Source organism: Triturus cristatus, chromosome 10 (assembly GCF_964204655.1).
Source record: "Triturus cristatus chromosome 10, aTriCri1.1, whole genome shotgun sequence".
Lineage (NCBI taxonomy): Eukaryota > Metazoa > Chordata > Amphibia > Caudata > Salamandridae > Triturus > Triturus cristatus.
This window is the reverse complement of record NC_140593.1, coordinates 1,083,440,723-1,083,459,645: the sequence shown is the minus strand read 5'-3', so window position 1 is coordinate 1,083,459,645 and position 18,923 is coordinate 1,083,440,723. Positions and strand designations below refer to the sequence as shown.

Here is an 18,923-nt window from a genome sequence, read left to right as displayed (position 1 = left end):
TTTGTTTCATCTTGCTGGTCCGGCTCCTCCAGACTGGCACCCGCTCCTCTGTGAAAGAGAAGCACCCCAGACCTTCCTGGTCTGCACCAGAAGCAAGTCCTCCATCCTGCGTGGGTTCCGCTTGCCAAGGCTTGTTGGGTCCTGACTCGACTTCGACGCCGCCGACAGCAAGAGCCTTCGTGGGACAGCTCACCTCCTGGTCCTGGTTGTCCTCGACGCCTCCTGGTACCCGTGGCTGCTGCGACAAGCTTCACCTCTTCACCTGCATCTTCACGACATCGCCTGGTTCCTTCCTGGTTCCTTCCTGGCTCCTGGCCGGTGGTCTAGACTCTGTCCCTTCTGCTTGCAGGTTCCTTCCTTCTTGATCCCCACCTTGGGATCCACCGGACACTCTTCACTGACTGCCTGTCAGCAACTTTCCTTCAGGCATCCATAGAAGTCCACGACGAAACCCGACGCAAGTTCATACCTATGCACCCGCAGCCCGTGGGCTAGGTAACTTGAGTACTCCGGTGCTCACAAGGATATTGACTATCCTAGGGTCTAGTTTCCGAGTCTCGACTTTCTAGCTATACCAGAAGTGTCCTAAAACTGTTAATTTCTAACTGCTAGTAATTCTATCGACTTTTACGCATTACGCGTGAGTGTTTCCACTCTGCACCTGAATCCCGTGGGCCTCCCACTTCCTAACCTTTGGTAGTGTAGTGTAGCCCCAGCGATGGCCTAGGCCTATCCTGTGTTCGTGACAGTGGTTCTTATACCACTTATTTAGTATATGGTTTGCGTGGCCCCTAGGGCCTAACTGTATTACTTACCTGTGTGATTTAATATATGCTTAATAAGACTGTGTTGTACTTACCTCTAATCTCATAAAGAGTGCTGAGGGTTTGACTAGAATAAATACATTCTATTTTTATATATATATCTGTTGTGGTGTCCTTTCATTTGGTATTCAAGGGGTTACAACTGGTATAACAGCTGGCTTCACATGCCATTCAGAGTTTAGCCTAAGACTGCTCTTGTCCATGCTACCACTAGGATAGCTGGTCTATAAGGTTGACTTTACAACCAATCACCATAAGGGTTGTTTGGACTGATACAAGGTGTACACTAGAACTAGTGACATCATATATCAGGCCAACTTCTCACATCCTCCACATCTGAATCATCGGCTTCGAAGGCGCTGACGAGTCCCTCGTTGGTGTAGTGTTCTTCTGGAGCGTCGACGCCTTCCCCGAAGATGTCGTCCGGGATCGCCGTCGAAGAGTGTGCCATTGTTCTTCTGGCTCTTCGGTCCCGCATCTTTTTCTTGGACCGGAAGGATTTACACGCCGGACAGTCTTGAGCCTCGTGTTCAGGGGAGAGGCAGAGGTTGCGCACCTCGTGGAGATCGGTGTGGGGGAATTTTGACCCACATCGAGGACACTTTTTAAATGGAGTCCTTTCCATTAGCCAGGACCGGAGCTTGGGTAGGCCCGAAGGCCGCCGTCGACGACTGGAACCGAAGGTCTTGCCGATGAGAGGCGCGTCGAGTGGGGAGATCGCGATCGAAAACGATACCGCGAATTGGGGTGAGGATTGCGCGTCGATCGTCAAACTGGAAGCTGTTCGGAACCGGAGCACGAAGATTACATCCGAGCCCGATGGCGGAAAAAAACAATCTGAGGATGGAGCCGAAGCCCATGCGCAATACGATCCAAGGAAGGAGACACCGAACTCGTGACTTCCAAAGACTTTCCAAGAGGAAAAACAAACTGCAAACATCCGGGCCCAACACCAGATGGCGATCTATGCACAAGTGTGTAATCTGCAACTCATATGCCTCAAACTGGTTATTATTGACTAGTTTGGGGATTAAGGAAGAGTTACTTACCTTCAGGAACGTTATATCTGGTAGAGACACAGTCTAGCCGCAGATTCCTTAACTTAGAATATCTCCCCAGGCGTCAGACTGGATCCGGAAAATCTTTTTCCCCAGCAATACCTCTGCACGCCGGTAGGTGGCGTTGCCTGGCTCCGTCCGGACGTCGTCCACGGAAGTGACGTCAATGGAGCCATATAAGCCACTCCCGGCGTGCGGACGTCAGTTTCTACAGGAAACTTTTCCGCACCACAACGCGGAGCCATGCAAAAAACTGCGATAGCATAGGAACAGTGTGTGTTAAAAAAGAGCAACATTGTTGAAAAAACAACGATAAGTAACATGAAAATGAGAGAATAATCATTTGGATGAGAAACAATAGGAAGTAGAAAAGCACCCAGTACCCGGAGGGACTGAAGGGAGCTCACAGAGCACTTGCTGCAAGCAAGGGCCCAACAAATTGCCAAGTCGTGCCCCACCTCGAGGGGGGGGGGGGCAACGGCTGTGGCACAAAAGACATGACAAGCCAGGCACAGCTCGTCACCACAGGAGGGAAAAGAAAAGAACCACAATATCGAAGCAACATGATGCAAGACAAGTGACTAAGAGTGAACAATCACAGGAAAGTTCACTACACACACCCTCCAGAGATTGAAAGACTGTAGCACCAAAGAGAACCCAACCCAACAGATTTCCATAAAAAAAGGAGGCACAGGAGGTGGGAGGGATTAAAGAACAGAATAACTGCCACATGAAGAACACAGGTGGAACAACATGAGAAGGCAGTGAACAGTAAGACTTTAACCACCTAAAAACGTGGACGGAGTGGAGAGCCAAAGGGCCCCACGCAGGAGAACACACCCTACACCCAGAGTGAGGTGCGAGAGTACACCTCCAGAAGACCAAGGCCACCAGAAAGTTGGGGCTAGGTGGAAAATCACCATATGAAAAGGCCTTCGCAGAGCGGGGAGGAAGGGCGGGCGTTAAGGAATCTGCGGCTAGACTGTGTCTCTACCAGATATATCGTTACAAAAGGTAAGTAACTCTTCCATCTGATAGAGACATCTAGCCGCAGATTCCTTAACTTAGAAAAGATACCAAAGCCATACCCCAAAGGAGGAGGGTCTGCGAAACAACCACCAAGTTCCAGGAGACCATATTCGTCAACTGCCAACGAAATACGGTGGAAACCGCAATGCCAGGACAACGGACATCAGACCCATGACCCACCTTAAGGAGCATGAACAAGGGATGGTAAAGACACCAAATCCGACAAGGGACGGTGTGAGACCTTTGCCGCCCAGACACAAATGAAAAGAAAACAGAACTAGAAGTTCTGTGCTAACGTAAGCAACAATGCAGTGAGACCTTCAAAGAAGGATCCCAGCACCGGTCCCTATAATCCAAGAGGAACGAAGTTCCAAGGATCAAAACAACATGACAACGGTAGAGCATACCGCCTGAACACAAACCACAGTGGAAGCCACGAGAAGCAGGGGACAGTTGGAGACTGTCCGCCCAAGAACAGGAGCCGCAGCAAGAGGCCAGCGGGTGTAAGAAAAAAACACCGTAATGTGTACCCCCTAGGACATGTGACAACAGTGGCAGGGCCGAACCAAGAGCCTAGTGCCGACAGAGGAGCCACCATTGAGCAAAAGCTCACGAGGTACGCATGCAGCCAAACGAATTAAAAGGCACCACAGTGAGTGGAGAACCTGCAAAGCTATGAACACAGAGGGCACTATCCCGAAGGAAGAGTAAGCAAGAATATCTGACACTAAGGCAAAAAGACTTAGTAAGTGAGCGCCCCAGCAGCATGTAGAATCCACGATATACACAAAGAGGCAGGAATGTCGCCACACGTACGTGGAGTGACGAAATCCTAATTAGGGGAGTCATGCAAGCGGTACCACGGCACCGGTGTGCTGCATAACAGGTAAGAATGCAGCAAACACAATAGGTCCCCGAGGGGGGAAGAATCATGGTCTCCTGGGAGACAGGCGGAAACATAGACCACAAGAATACCCATAAAGAATTGAGAGAAGGCACAAACAGAATTCGGACGCAAAAAGTTTACACCGCCAAAGACCGACACAGTCTACCAAAATGGAGAACGTCGAGAAGAATACACACACAGTAATGCCACCTAAAGACGCACCTGTGCCAGAATGGGAGTAAGAACTCACACCCAGGAAAACATCAGGGGCGGAGCACAGATCCAGTGGCAGAAAGGCACAGACAAGAGCCACTCCTTGAGAACTAAGAATATGCACAGGACAGGAAGAAACAAACCGGACCCCGTGTCCTGCCAGAAACAAGGAACCGGAGACCGTGCCAGGGAAGACCCGCTCCCCCCCCCCACCCCCCAGGGGCACATGTCCACCGATAGACAGGCAAGCACAGCGAGGTTGCAGAAACACACCAGGTTGACAAAACCCCTTACGGAGGTGGGGATGTATTACGGACCAACCGTAGACAACCAATTGTAACCCTTGGAGAGAAACTAATCTCACCAGAGGAGACTTCCTACAACAGTAGGAAGAGTCAGTGTGCATCAAAAGTTCCTGGGTAAGGAAGAGTAGCAATATGAATGCCAACAAATACCCCACATAGGGTAAGGCACAAACCTACAAAAGAAATGTCCCTCTTGAGACATGCACGTAGGCAGAGGCTCAAAAGAAAGGCAAACACAGCTTAACCAGCTGTATCAGAATAAGTAAGGAAGATGGACGAGCAGTCACACAACCCAGAACATCTGCAGCCCACAACGGGTAACAGAAAGGAAAGGGACGGCACTGTCACAAAACCAAAAATCCTCCACGAAGATTAAAACCGAGGAAGACATATATACAGGAGGTGCCTGACCACAGACTCAGCGCAGGCGTCAAAAAGAATGACCCCATGAAACGGTAGATCTCTAAGCCGCTCCTGAACATGCTCTGGGAAAACGCCATCGCGCAACTACGCGTGGCGGCGTATGACAACCGACCTGGCCATAGCACGACCCACAGAGTTGGTGGTGTCCATGGCAGACCGAATTGAAAAGTGTGCCACATCATGGCCATCACTGATTAGGCGTACCAGAGCGGCACAGGAGTTCTCCAGCAAGGAGTGGAGGGGCCGTTCAACAGCGTTCCAAAGGGCAACCGTATCCCGAGCAAATACACACAACGTGTTGAGGGACCGGAGTCCCTAGCTGGCGGATGCAAACACATCGCGCCCAAATGACTTCAACCACCGAGACTCCCGAGTGGGAGAATGCAACGGAACAGGAGTGACAGAGAGCTGCCTGAAGCACAAGTCCTCCAGCTCCAGGATGGAGGGTCAAACAGGCGGGGTCATTGGGAACCGGCCGATGGAGAAGTGCTACGGCATGACCCACGGGGTCCCCCAGGGAGGGCCTTGCCCACATTCCGAGAAGGTTGTCAAACAATGACTCCGCAAAAGGTAACAATGGTTCCATGTTCCCTGCACCCTGTTGGAGAATATCCAGCAAAGGCTCCGAAGGACTAGAGGCTGAGGGAGGCTCAATCCTTAAAATGTCTACAGCCGTGTAAATAGCCCTGACCAACGTTCCACTAGCCTCCGTGGTCCCGCGAGACGGCGAGAGCCAGTCATCAGTAGGTGATGGATGCAAGCTAAACCGGCCTCTTAATAGAGGCTTAGCAGCAGGATGAGTAGGCCAATGCTCCACCGGCACCTGCACTGGAGAGCAGTGAAATGACGCAGGGGGTAGTGAACCCACCGACCAATAAAGCCAGAGACGGCACCGAAGTCGATCGGCGTCGAGGCGACATCGAGCCGGTGTCGGAGACCTCCGAAAAGGACCCGACCGGCGGAACGGAGCAAGTGTCGGCGACCTCCGAAAAGGCGTCGACCGCCCGAGACGGCGACCTCCGAAAAGGTTTCGACCCCTGGAGTATCGCCGGCGTCAGCGACCTCCGAAGAGGCCCGACTCGCCGAGTCGAGCTTGCGTCTGCGACCTCCAAAAAGGCCGGACTCCTCAAATCGAGCCAGCGTCGGCGACCTCCAAAGAGGCCTCGACTCTTCGACTGGAGCCGGCGTCAACAACCTCCGAAAAGGCCTCGACTCCTCGAGTTGAGCCGGCGTCGGGGACCTCCGAAAAGGTCCCAACCGTCCGAGTCAAGCCGGCGTCGGCGACCTCTGAAAAGGCCTTAAGCGCTCGGAGTAGGACCGGCGTTGACTCACTATTCCCCGAGGTAGAAACCTGCGGGGAGAGAATACGCCAAAGCGGTGTCGTGCACTGCGCCGCAGCCACCTCCAGCGATGCTGCAGGGAGCCTCGGAAGGCTGTGCAACGGCGCTACGGAAGGGCTAGACATCGTGGGATGCCCCTCCGGGCCGTGTCCAGACATTGCGGCGACTCTGGTGTCAGAGTCAGGGCACTCGGTTGGAGCCGAGGGTAAACCCGCCAGCGGTGTCCCAACCTGAGTCCCTACCCCCCCTGTGGGGCCCGGAGGCGCGCCAGGGAGTGGGGGCAAATGCTTACCTGCGGCGACTCTGGTGACAGAATCAGGCCACTTGGGTGGAGCCGAGGGTAAACCCGCCGGCAGTGTCCCAACCTGAGTCCATACCCCCCCCTGTGGGGCCCGGAGGAGCGCCAGGGAAGGGGCGCAAATGCTTACCTACGGCGACTCTGGTGACAGAGTCAGGGCATTCGGTTGGAGTCGAGGGTAAACCCATCAGCGGTGTCCCAACCTGAGTCCCTACCCCCCCTGTGGGGCCCGGAGGCGCACCAGGGAGGGGGAGCAATGCTTACCTGAGGTAGGTGAATGACGGCCGCGTGGACGACTCCACTGGAGAAGGAGAACTGTGTCGCGAGGGGTCCGTTCAGGACATCCGGCAGACAGCAGCTTCATGCGGCGTTCCCGCAGTGATTGCGGCCGCAGCTGGCGGCAAACATCGCACTCCACAGAGTCATAGTGCTCTCCTAAGCACCATATACAGATTTCATGAGGGTCCGTCGCTGACATCAATCGAGAGCAGGACCGGCACGGTTGAAGGCCACAAGGGCATCGAACACACTGTTCCTAGACGCAAAAGGCGTCGAAAAGGCCTGTAATAAACAATAACAGGTCCGAGGTATTTCTTTCCCGGATCTGCGTTAGGACACGGAAAAGAAGAAAACTGACGTCAGCACGCTTATATGGCTCCATTGACGTCACTTCCGTGGACGACGTCAGGACGGAGCCAGGCGACGCCACCTCCCGGCGTGCAGAGATATTGCTGGGGAAAAAATATTTTCTGGATCCAGTCTGACGCCTGGGAGATATTCTAAGTTAAGGAATCTGCGGCTAGATGTCTCTATCAGATTATTGATTATTGATTTATGTTTAACATAAGAGTTAGCGTCTTGTTTTATGTTGTCCAGAATCCCGGGAAAATTAATAGCAGGTGGTGACAGAAGCCACACTGCAATGAGGTTACTCGTCTGTTGGAAAATACTGAGAAGCTACGTAGGGCTGGCAGTATTAAACTAGGGACTATTTCGTATAAAAGTTGAGTGTGAGTGATAGCTGAGGGTTCGCTGGTGAAATTTTGGTCTCATTTCCCAGTAGGGGTAACACTGAAGGAGTAACAGGTTCTCCCGAGCTTGAATGAAGGGTAAACAGGGGTTTTACTCGCAGTAGAAGAGGAGTAATTCTGAAACTCAAGAGAAAGTCGAAATCTATCCTTTGTTTAGTGGAACAGACAGAGTAGCGAATGTTTTTATGTTGTTATTAACGAAGAAATTAATGAAAAGTATTAAGAAAAAAGTTGTCGTTTTACCTTGTGAAGAGGGGTCAGTCGCCGGAGTTGTACTGAAGTCACAGAGAGCCACGCTGGGATTGGTTGAAACAGCAGTCGTGAGACAGATGCAGATTTTAAAGGAGGGGTCAGTAGTAAGGAGTGGATACTGACGTAGCAGAAAGACCAAGCTGGCATTGGTCAGACCACGAGTGTGAGTTGAGCCTGATTGTTTGATAGATAGAAGCCGCTCTAGGAATGGTGAGAAAAGAATTGTATGTTGAGTCCTGATTTGACTGTGCGTATGAGTCGTACTGACATAGGACGAGATGTAGGTAATAGAGCTAGAAGATATACGGAAGACTCTTTCCTATATCGTCCATCTGAAATGTTTGGAAGACGAAAGAAAATGACATTAATGAAGAAAATTAAAAATGTCTTTAAGAAAGACAGGCCTGTGTTGACAAGAGAGGGAATTCCTATTCCACCACCTAAGACGCCTGCTTCGGTTATGATGATGGAGAAAGGATATCACACGTGTGTATGGTTGGAAAAAGTGGGTGGATTATACAAAAGATTATTGCGTTTTGGCTTTTCCAGATCATGGTACTTTGAATTTAAAGATACTTCAGAACTTGAGAGATAGAATGAATATGTTAGAACCAAATCCTAGAATGACACAGTATGAAGCTTTGGAAGAATGGGAGATTGAGGCATTTGATCGTGGAAAATTTAGAAGTGGTCAGAGATTTAGAGGGTTTTTGCCTAGACATCCGTATGAGTCAAGTAGAGATCAAATGAAGCGCTGGAGAAGAGCTGTAGTAGCAGAGGGTTTATATCCAGTGTTAATGGCCGAAGAACAGTCGGGAAGAAAGTGTAGGGAGAAAACAAAACACATGAATGTGACAGGATATGGTGAATCAGATGACGAATTGTTGGAGGAAATTCTAACTAAAAATCCTCCACCATATGAAGAAGGACCCAGTAGAGTCAACCCAAGTGCACCGGTAATGGGAACACCCTTAATTCCTCAAATTTTACATGATACATCAGTTAACAGGGCGCGTCAAGATAAAGAAAGAGAAGCATTGAATAAAACTAGGGAGGAAGTAGTACAGAAAATAATTCCATTGAATTTAAATACTGAAGCTTTGACAGTACCAGCGACTATAGGTCCTGTTATCCCATTATATGGAGATAAAATGAGTTGCCCAAAACCTAAAACTGTAACAATTCCTTTGAATAATCCCAGAAAAGAGGTAGTAATATCTGATTATCAGGCTAGTGAGTGCGATTCAGTCATTTCGCTAATGGACCTTTCAATAGGGGAACTTTTAATTGAAACTCCGCAAAGTGTAATGCCAGGAAATTCGAAAGAAAGAGGGTCTATGGTACCTGTAGGAACTAGAGCTCGACAGCGGTCACTCCAGAAGATTTGGAAAGATGGGCACAGGAAATAGAAAAACAAAGCTCAACACCAAAGATCTTAGATGTTTACAGATTGAAGGTGGAGTTGAAAGAGATGATGGCTGGAAATAGAAAGGTTGAACCATTACAATGATGAGGAGTTGTTATTTATATGTAGGAGCATAACCAGAAATGCAAAATTGTTTCATGAGAGATTGACAGAGGTTGCTTCAGAGATTGGAGTAGATATAGGGAGACCAAAATTATTACGGAAACCATATAGAGTGGAGTTTACTGATAAAGATTTGGAGAATATGAATGTGTGTGGTAAAAGACTACAGATAAAAGAGTTAATGAACATTTTGCAGATGTGGGGAGACATTGACAAGTGGAGAACTAGGTGTACAAGAAAGAAGGAGGAAGCACAAGCAAAGGAAGCATCATCTGCATTCTTACTAAAAGAATCAGAAAAAGCAGAGAGATTGTGTCCCATGAGAGAGGTTCCTGGTGGTGGATGTGTCCATGTTCCGTGGAGCAGACAGGATATTTTGTCATTTACAAACGATTTACCTAGGTTGAGAGAGAAACCCGTTGAATGGTATAAACAGGTTGAAAGATTTGTGAAAGTTTTGAAGGTTCTGTTGAAGGATCTGGATGGTTTGTTTGATATTGTGGTACCTGCTGACTTATGGATAGAGTGTAAGATCACAGTTGATTGGCCAAGTGAGGAGTATGCTAGAGATTCGAAAACAGGGGCACCCTCAGAGGAGGTGATAAAGAAATATCACCAAGTAATTACTTTTCTGAAAGGAAAAATTCCTCCTAAAGAAACAGATTGGGTAAAGATAGATAGAACAACTCAGGAGCCAAATGAGTCTGTACATGCATATTAGGAACGGTTACTGCAAGTGTTTAAGCAATATAGTGGTTTTGAGAACATTGGTTATAAGGATATGGGACGTTTTGTGTTTTGCTTTGTGTATGGTCTGAAACCAGAGATTAGTAAGATGATTCAGTAGCACATGTTGTGCTGGCAGAGTAAAACAATCGACGACATTCTAAAGTATGCCAAGTATTGTGGAGATCACAATATAAGCAAAAGTGGTAAGGAGGAAGAAATAGAGCAATATTGTTTGCCAAAGGACACGTTTAATTATCCTTTCATATGTGTATAAATTCACATCTCATTTTCTTCGTTTTTTGCTGAGCATATACAAAAGACATATATTTACAAAACAAAACCTCTGTACATTTGACGAAACTACGCTACTGTCCTAAACAATAATTATCGGGGGAGGTGCCTAGCGCGCAACTAAGATGGCCGCGTAGGTGCGAGGCTCCCGAGGACCTCCGCGACCTCCTACAACTATCCTGAAAATATCCTGTCCTAGATGAGGGGACTGTGTTGGTGAGCCTGAGCTGAGGTGGCACCCGTTTTCCGCTTCCAAATCGGACCTCGGACACCGGCGTGAGCACCGATCGAGGTTTGCGGCCTTCTCCTCGCCGAACCCCGGATTTGAGCTGTGGGGCGATCCGGAGACAAAGTGAACAACAGCGGCAGGCAGGGCTTGGCGACTCGCGTACCCCGCACTTTCACTTTCGCTTTCGCACCCCCTTGCTGTCTCTGCGAGGTTGGGTCGCGGGGCTTTGTGTGTCGGTGTGGCCTCGCTGGGAGATCCTGCCTGCCCGCCGGCTATGATCCACCCCGCAGATCTGAGGTGGCCCCCCCCCCGGAGCCCGTGAACCGGCTTGCCTGCCCTTCACGAAGTGGCTGCTGCGACCAGGAGACTGGGACCATGGCCACGAAACAAGATGGTGACCGGGCAAAGATAAAACCGACCCGGCGTGGCGCAGCCCATCAGTCAAACAGCATGGACCGCTATACCCTCCAGAGGGGATCTCCCGAGGTGCCACGCAGGTCCCCTGAGGGCCCTACTGATGCTCCTGATCTGCCCACGGATCTGACTCTGCGGGATGTCATGGGCGCCATCGCCGAGATGAAGGCCTCGGTGGGCCAGCGTTTTGATACACTGGCGCAGAAGATCGACTCGGTCCTCGTGGATGTTGGCCTGGTAAGGGCCGATCTTTCCAAAACCAACGACCGAGTCGATTCTTTGGCCCACACCGCATTGGGCCTTACGACAGATGTGGCGGCCCTACAAACGGAGGTGCGCCGGCTTGGTCAGGCGAGTGCGCTGATGGATCGCCGCCTGGAGGACTCCGAGAGTCGGGCCCGGAGGAACAACATCCGCATCATCGGGGTGCCTGAGGGACGTGAGGAGGCGGCGGCGGACCTCTTCGTGGAGGACCTGATTGTTACCCATCTCCAGCCACGGGGGCTGAGTAAATTTTTCGCGGTGGAGAGGGCCCACAGGGTTCCCGGGGGAAGGCCTAAGGTCGGAGCCCCTCCGAGACCTCTCATTGCCCGGATTTTCAATTTTCGGGACAGAGACGCTATCCTGCAATCCTCCAGACTACAGGGACCGGTTAGACTTGAAAATATGGACGTTAATTTTTATCCTGATTTCACCCCAGCGGTCCAGAAGCAGAGACTGGGCTTCCTCGGTGTCAAACGCCGTCTTCGGGATCTAAACCTCAAATACGCCATGCTTTTCCCAGCTAAGCTGCGAGTGGAGGTGGATGGTCGCACGCACTTTTTTGATCGTCCCGAAGCGGCCGGGGACTGGCTGGATACTCTGTCTGGGGATCGGGATCGGGGGGGAGCGGTGGGGGGAGAGGGCTCGCCGGACCAGAACTGAGGGACTAATATTAGGCCTCGCTAGGGACGAACTTGATGCCACTTTTGACCATGCGTCTGTTCGTGTAAGTTCCCCTCCTATGGAGGTTGTGTGGGGTCTCTTGGGGGTTCTCCCTCCTCCTCTGGGGGTCTAGTTAGTGCAACTATCTATGGGGCGACAGGCACACTGCACGTTGGGGGGGGCTGTTTGGGCTCATGCAGGGGTGCAGGGAGGGGGGAGTTTTGTTGGGGTGGGTGGGCAGGGATGGGGTGTTGTTCGTTTTTATCACAAGGCAAACTTATTTTTGTGTTGGTTCTAAGGTGCTCTTGGGGGGACGAATGATGGCTTCTGTGTATGATGGGGGTAGGGAACTGACTTTGTTGTCTTGGAACGTTAATGGGCTGGGGGACAGGATTAAACGAGGTGTGGTCCTGCAGTTTTTGAAGCGACTCTCGCCCGATGTAGTCTTTCTGCAGGAGACACACCTTATTGGCAATTCCTTCTGTGCCATGAATCGGCGTGGCTACCGCCTAGTGGCCCACTCGGGCTTCACGTCGGGCTCAAGGGGTGTGGGCATCATGGTAAAGAACTCGCTCCCATTGGAAATTGATGAGGTGCTCCACGATGATAGGGGACGTTACACTGTCTTGGTGGGGAGAATGGAGGGCAAAGTGATTGTCTTTGTGTCAGTATACGTCCCACCGGGGCTGCAGTCGACCACCTATGCAGACCTGGGGCGCCTCCTCCTTGGCCTTCCGGGGGGGCTTCTGGTGGTGGGGGGGGACTTCAATGCGGTGGTTTCTGGGACTGTGGATCGTCACCCCCCTAGGGACCTCCCCCGGGCACAGGCGTGGCTATCCGGCCTCTTGGATACCCTGGGATTGGTGGACTGCTGGCGCTTAAAACATCCCACGCAGCTGCAGTACACTTTCCACTCGGGGGCCCATGGTAGTCTCTCACGGCTTGATTATGTCCTTGTCCCGGCGGCCTATGTCGGGAGGGTGGGAGAGGTGCGCCATTTGGCACGGGGTATCTCGGATCACTCCCCGCTCCTGTTACATCTCGATGTCTTTCCGAGGGGTGAGGGTAGGGTAGTCCCAATCAATTCCTGGTACCTGCGCGACCCCACCATTCGCGCTGACTTGATTAAATCCCTGCAGCGATATTTTGATGAGAATGTGGGGTCCGTGCCTTCGGCTATCTCCCTGTGGGAGGCCTTCAAGACAGTTCTTAGAGGGGAGGCCCTATCCCTTATTTCCCACGCCCGGAGGCGCGAGCGGGAGGAGGTGACCCGGGTGGAGGCTGAAATAGCCGAACTGGAGGGTAATCTAGAAGGTGGGGTGACGGATGCTGCACTACATGTCCTCCAACTCAAGCAAGCGGCCTATAGGGCCCTCGTCACGGAGGCGGCCAGGGGCCTCAGTAGAGAGCAACAGGGGCGACTGTATGATGTGGGTGATAAGGCTGGTAAACTGATAGCGTGGTTGGACAAAAAGGAGAGAGCGAATCGTGTGGTCCCGCTGATTGAGAAAACGGATGGTGTGTGTGTAACTGAGCCAGAAGAAATTGTCTCCTGTTTCGCGGATTATTTCCGCGAGGTGTATTCCCCGGTCTCTTCCTGCTCTGAAGAGGATTCCCGTGCCCTGCTGAGGGATATCGCGCTGCCTTCCCTTTCGGAGGAGGACAGAGTGTCGCTGGACGCCGCTCCCACCTCCGACGAAATCGCCCTCGCCATACGTTCGGTCGCTTCTGGCAAGGCCATGGGCCCGAATGGTATCCCTATCGAGTTGTACAAGTTGCGACCGGATACACTGGCGCCCCACCTCCGCGCAATGTTCCTGGCGGCCCACTCGCTGGGCTCCCTCCCGCTGGACCAGCGTCTGGCTACAATCGTGGTGATCCACAAGGAAGGGAGACCTCGGGACCGGGTTACATCCTATCGGCCTATCTCGCTACTGAATGCGGAGCCCAAAATTCTCGCCAAGGTACTGGCCAATCGGCTGGTCGGCGTGGTGGGCGATCTGGTTCATCAGGACCAGTCTGGCTTTATTCCCCATCGCAACACGGCCCTTAACCTGCGGCGTTTGCATGGGGTGCTCGCACGTGTCCCATTCATACGGGAACCGGCCATCTTGGCGTCCTTAGACGCCACCATGGCGTTTGATACGCTTGAGTGGCCATACATTTGGGCGATGCTTGCGAAGTTTGGATTTGGCCCAGGGTTCATCAGCTGGGTCAAATTGTTGTATTCGGGCCCATTGGCGCAGGTGGTGGTGAACGGAAGGGTATCGGCCCCGTTCGAGCTGGGCCGGGGCACGCGACAGGGCTGCTCCTTGTCGCCGCTCCTGTTTGCGCTTGCCTTGGAGCCCCTGGCGGAGTGGCTGCGGTGGCATCCCTCTATCCGTGGTCTCCGCTGGACCCCTGAGTACGAGGACCGCGTGTCCCTATACGCTGATGACATCCTCTTGTACCTAGCCTCCCCACGTAAATCACTGATAGTACTGGTTGATGTTTTACATTCATTCGGTCGCAACTCCGGCCTTGTCATCAACTGGGCGAAATCCTGTGTGTATGTGCTCTCTGGGGAGGCTCCCATCCTCCCGCGGGGCTGTCCGATCCATATCGCCTCGCGGGGGTTCAGGTACCTGGGTGTCTTCATTACTCTGGACCCGGAGGCCCGCTACGAACGGAACTTGCTTCCTCCCCTCCAGCGCCTGAAGGAGGACGTCGCGCGTTGGCGGCGCCTGCCGCTTTCGCCACTCGGCCGGGCGGCATTGTTCAAGATGATGTCGTTGCCACGCTTCCTGTACGCTTTGCAGAACACTATGGACTTAGTCCCGGCGCGCTACTTCCGTGAGGTGGAGAGTCTGCAGCGCCGCCTGTTCTGGGACGGGAGGCCGCGTATTGCCCTGGCGAAGTTGACGCTCCCATGGTATGACGGGGGGATTGCCCTCCCTGATATTAAACGGTACTATTGGGCCTCCCAGCTAGCTGCAATTAACCATGGCCTATACGGGCCCGCCTTAAACCCGGCGTTTGAAATGGACAAGATGCTATTGCCAGGTGGCGACTATAATCGAGCGCTCTATTCTAGCGCGCCCGACGCTCGTCTGACGGGCCCCACGCGTGTCATGATACAAGTGTGGCACACGGCCAATGCAGCTATGGGGTGGAAGGACCGTTTGACCCGGGCGTCACCACTATACGCGTCTGAGCGGTTGGGCTCCCTGTGGACCTCTAAGGGCTTCGAGAAGTGGGACATAATCGGCATTAGTAAAGTGGGGGATCTCTGGACGAGGGGAGGATTTAAAACGTTCGAGATGCTGCAGACGGAATTTCAGTTGCAGGGCAGTGAATACTTTCGGTATTTGCAGGTCCGTCATGCGCTGGGCTCCGTCTTTTCGGACGTCGCCTCCATCCCGGAATATTCCCCCCTGGAGGACAGAATGCTGGATGGGCACGTCCCGGACAGCACGATCTCATTGATATACAAAAAGCTGATTAACGACCGCTCGGGCCTGTTAACCGCCCTTCGTGCGGCTTGGGTTGCCGACGGGCTGGAGTTGGACGACGAGGACTGGACCTCTGCGGTGGCCTCCCCGAAGGAGGTGGCCATACCGGCTCGCCTTCGCTTCGTCCAGCTCAAGATACTCCACCGGGTCTACATGACGGGGCCAAAGCTTCTGCGTATGGGCTATGCTGAAGATGGGTTGTGTAAGCGTGGGTGTGGTGCTCTGGGGACCTTTCTGCATATCTTGTGGGAATGCCCGGAGGTGGAGCGATTCTGGCGTGGTGTGCATGAGGTCTTGCGAGTGGTTACGCATGTGGCGCTGCTGCCTGAAGCGAGGAGATGCCTGTTGAATGTGTGGGAACCAACTGATTACTCGGCGCCGCAGACGTGGTGGGTGACTCTGGGATATATGATAGCCAAGCGTGACATTGCTCAGCTGTGGGGATCCCAGAGGCCCCCGACGGTATCGGCCTGGAAAGAACACATGGACTGGTGCATGTTTCGAGAAAAGGTGGTGTATGTGGCGAGGGGTAAGCCTGGGACATGGGTGAAAGTATGGGGCCCCTGGAACGCCTACCGCGGGGGTATCTGTGCACCACCCTTGCTGCCTGATACCTCTCCAGCCCCGTCCCCTTAGCCGACTCCTTTCCCCGGTACCGGGCATTGGGTTCCCCCAGTCCTCGCTCTGTTCTCTTCCCCCTCTTTAGACTCCTGTGGATAGTTGGGATCCCCCCTCTAGGGGAGCACGTGCTGCTATTTCCGATTGTGGGTTGCCTTGTGGGTGTGGTTTTTCTTGTTGTTCTCAATTTAAAATGAAACCGTATAGTGAGGTCCGGCTGCTGTGGCTTTCGACGTTGTTACCTCCTGAGCATGCTCCTCTGCAACGTCAAGTGTTTTATAAATGTACGTCTTATGCTCCTATCATTGCTAGCGGCCGGCCGGAAGGTTGTAGGCCCATACGTGTATATTCTTGAGACTTGTAATAAACGGTTTCAAAAAAAAAAAAATATATAAAAAAAAAATAATAATTATCAATTATGGGTCCACCTTTCAATAGTGTGGACACCCCAGAGGGCATATACATTGCATAAGGAAATCAATATCTCCACAATTTCAAAGGCAATGCAAAGTTGTTAAATCCCCACACATTCCAATTTTTTAGGGGCCCTCTGTGAAACCAAAATGTCGACGCGGTCGCGTTTCAGCCAATCTATTCCTTTTGGCCTCTTCAGGACAAGGAAAACAGCAGCAATCTACATAAAGAGAAACACACTCACTCAAGTAACATAAAAATTACATAAACATCTCTATACTCGCCAATATATATGCAGGTCCTGAACCCCAAATGTGAACAGCAGACCAAGAGTCCCACCACAAGGGAAAAACACCGAATGACGTGAAGAAAAATCCAAATAAGATTCATGCCAAAAATTTTTTTTTTTTTTTGATGTGTACATCTCCACCACCTCTCTATAATAAAGAAAATGGTGATTCAGACACCTCCACCAACCGATATAACGTATATACACTTTAAATCCAGATGCTCTTAAGAGGAGTTTATCATGAACATATCTAGGAACCTCTCTCCAAGTGAATACGTACTACTCGACTAACCTCAGGCTAATGTGTCCGCTCAGCATATCAAGCGTGAGTGCAATGTACTAGCAAGGAGTAGGGTGTTAGGTGTCCGACCCCTCTGCCATTTCTATAACAAAAAGTAAAACATTTCAAAATAGACTAATCACAACTCCATATGTCCAATAACTCAAGATACTAACTAAGGCTACATTCGTCATACTTTTTTTGAAAGTCAACTAGGCCCCCTGTTCGTGTTTCAAGGTTCCAAGAAATTCATCCGACGTGATTACTCGCTGGTTCGAAAACAAACGAACAAGCGGAAATACAGTATAAGTCGGGAGGTACTGCAAAGTCTAAGTATATTAAGCTAAATGCATCGTGTTCTTACCTTACTTCTTTACCCTCTCCTTGGTTTCTATCCCGCATCTGTCAGTGTTAACTCTCTCGCTGCGCGACTGTGTTCAAGGAAAGACTATCGGAGACTTATTTCCTAGTATGGAAAGTAACGAGGGACTAAAGGCCTCCAAGGGGAGCGGAGCAACGAATCGGCCATATTGGAAGAGAGCGTTTGCAAAAACCAACATTTTAACGGGCTCCTTTCTCATTTAGTTGTGTGCATCCACTAATAGTTATGTTATACTATAGGTGCCCACAGAGCTATATAGACTATCTAAACAAAAGTAATAGCCAAATAATAATAAAGAGGGATATATAAACTTAACAATTCTTATAGTAAATAATATAGAGAAAGAAATATTCAGGATAGAGTAAATCCGAGGAACTACCACCAAAATTCTACACAGTGTGCGGAAAAAAAAGAGGAGAAGAACCTGTAAACATAAAGGCTAACAATCTAAAAAAAAACATAGTAATGTGTGCTTATATATACACAGTGTCTGTACATGTAGGGTACTCTTCTGACGAAACCTAGTGCATTTGTTATCCCTGAGCTCAAGATCTTGATTCTCATGTAGAGCTCCTACTGGATCAAGGCCCAAATTTCATCCTTATCATTAAGACCATCAATTGCTGTCCGATATTTCTCAATGAACCTAGCCTCCTGACGATTCAAGGTATTTTGCAAAGTGGTTTTATTCAGAGGACGCATAACTGCCAAAACGGTCCACCTGAATTCATCGTCATTATGGCCAATTTCCACAAAATGCTAGTTTCGTCAAATGTACAGAGGTTTTGTTTTGTAAATATATGTCTTTTGTATATGCTCAGCAAAAAACGAAGAAAATGAGATGTGAATTTATACACATATGAAAGGATAATTAAAAGTGTCCTTTGGCAAACAATATTGCTCTATTTTTTCCTCCATACCACTTTTGCTTATACTGTGTTTTCCTTACCCAGGTAATGGGAGGGTAATTGATGGGTATACCCCCAGTTATCAGAATTAAGTATTGTGGAGATGACATTGAGGCAAGGCGTAGAAAGCTAAAGGAAAAAATTATGTGGGCACAAGTGAAATTGGCAGAACAGCAGGAAAATAAATTAAATACTCAGACTGATAATCAGAATCAGAATGATCAAGTGGCGAATGGTGGTAAAGTAAGAAGACAAATGAATAGAGAGGAGACAAAGAAGAAGTTTCCTTGTCTTGCGTGTGGAAAGCTTGGACATTGGAGTGTAAGAATATTCAGAATAATAATGGGCCAAACCAAAATTTAAATCCACAGATGCAGAATGAAGTGATTATGACTCAGCCGCAGCAGGTAGTTACACCACAGTTTCAGGTGCCACCAGCTCCTATGCCAAACTTTGTGAACACTCAAAAATACAGTGCGAACGCCGGATTTCACTGAGAAAGTGGTAAGAAAAATTCTGTGGTTACACAATATTTTTCACAGAACGAGAATGATGAAATGGACTGTGCGCAATGACGGTGCCTAAGGGGGAGGAAGAGGAGTGCGTGCCGGTAGATCAGTCAGGTCCATTTATTGATGGGAAAGTGGAAGGTAGTGATATCACTTTTTTATTGGATACTGGTGCTACCTGGTCTACTGTGAGAACAGCAGACATCCCAAACCTACCCCTCTCGGGAGAACCTATCCCAGTTGTAGGATTGTCGAATC

At 50.5% G+C, this 18,923-nt stretch overlaps 1 protein-coding gene across 1 annotated transcript in view; it reads right to left on the bottom strand.

Annotated features, from left to right (window-relative positions):
* Nucleotides 1–18,923, bottom strand: part of INTS1 (integrator complex subunit 1) — a 625,364-nt gene that overhangs the window by 493,045 nt on the left and 113,396 nt on the right. The gene's annotated exons all lie outside the window — the stretch shown is intronic.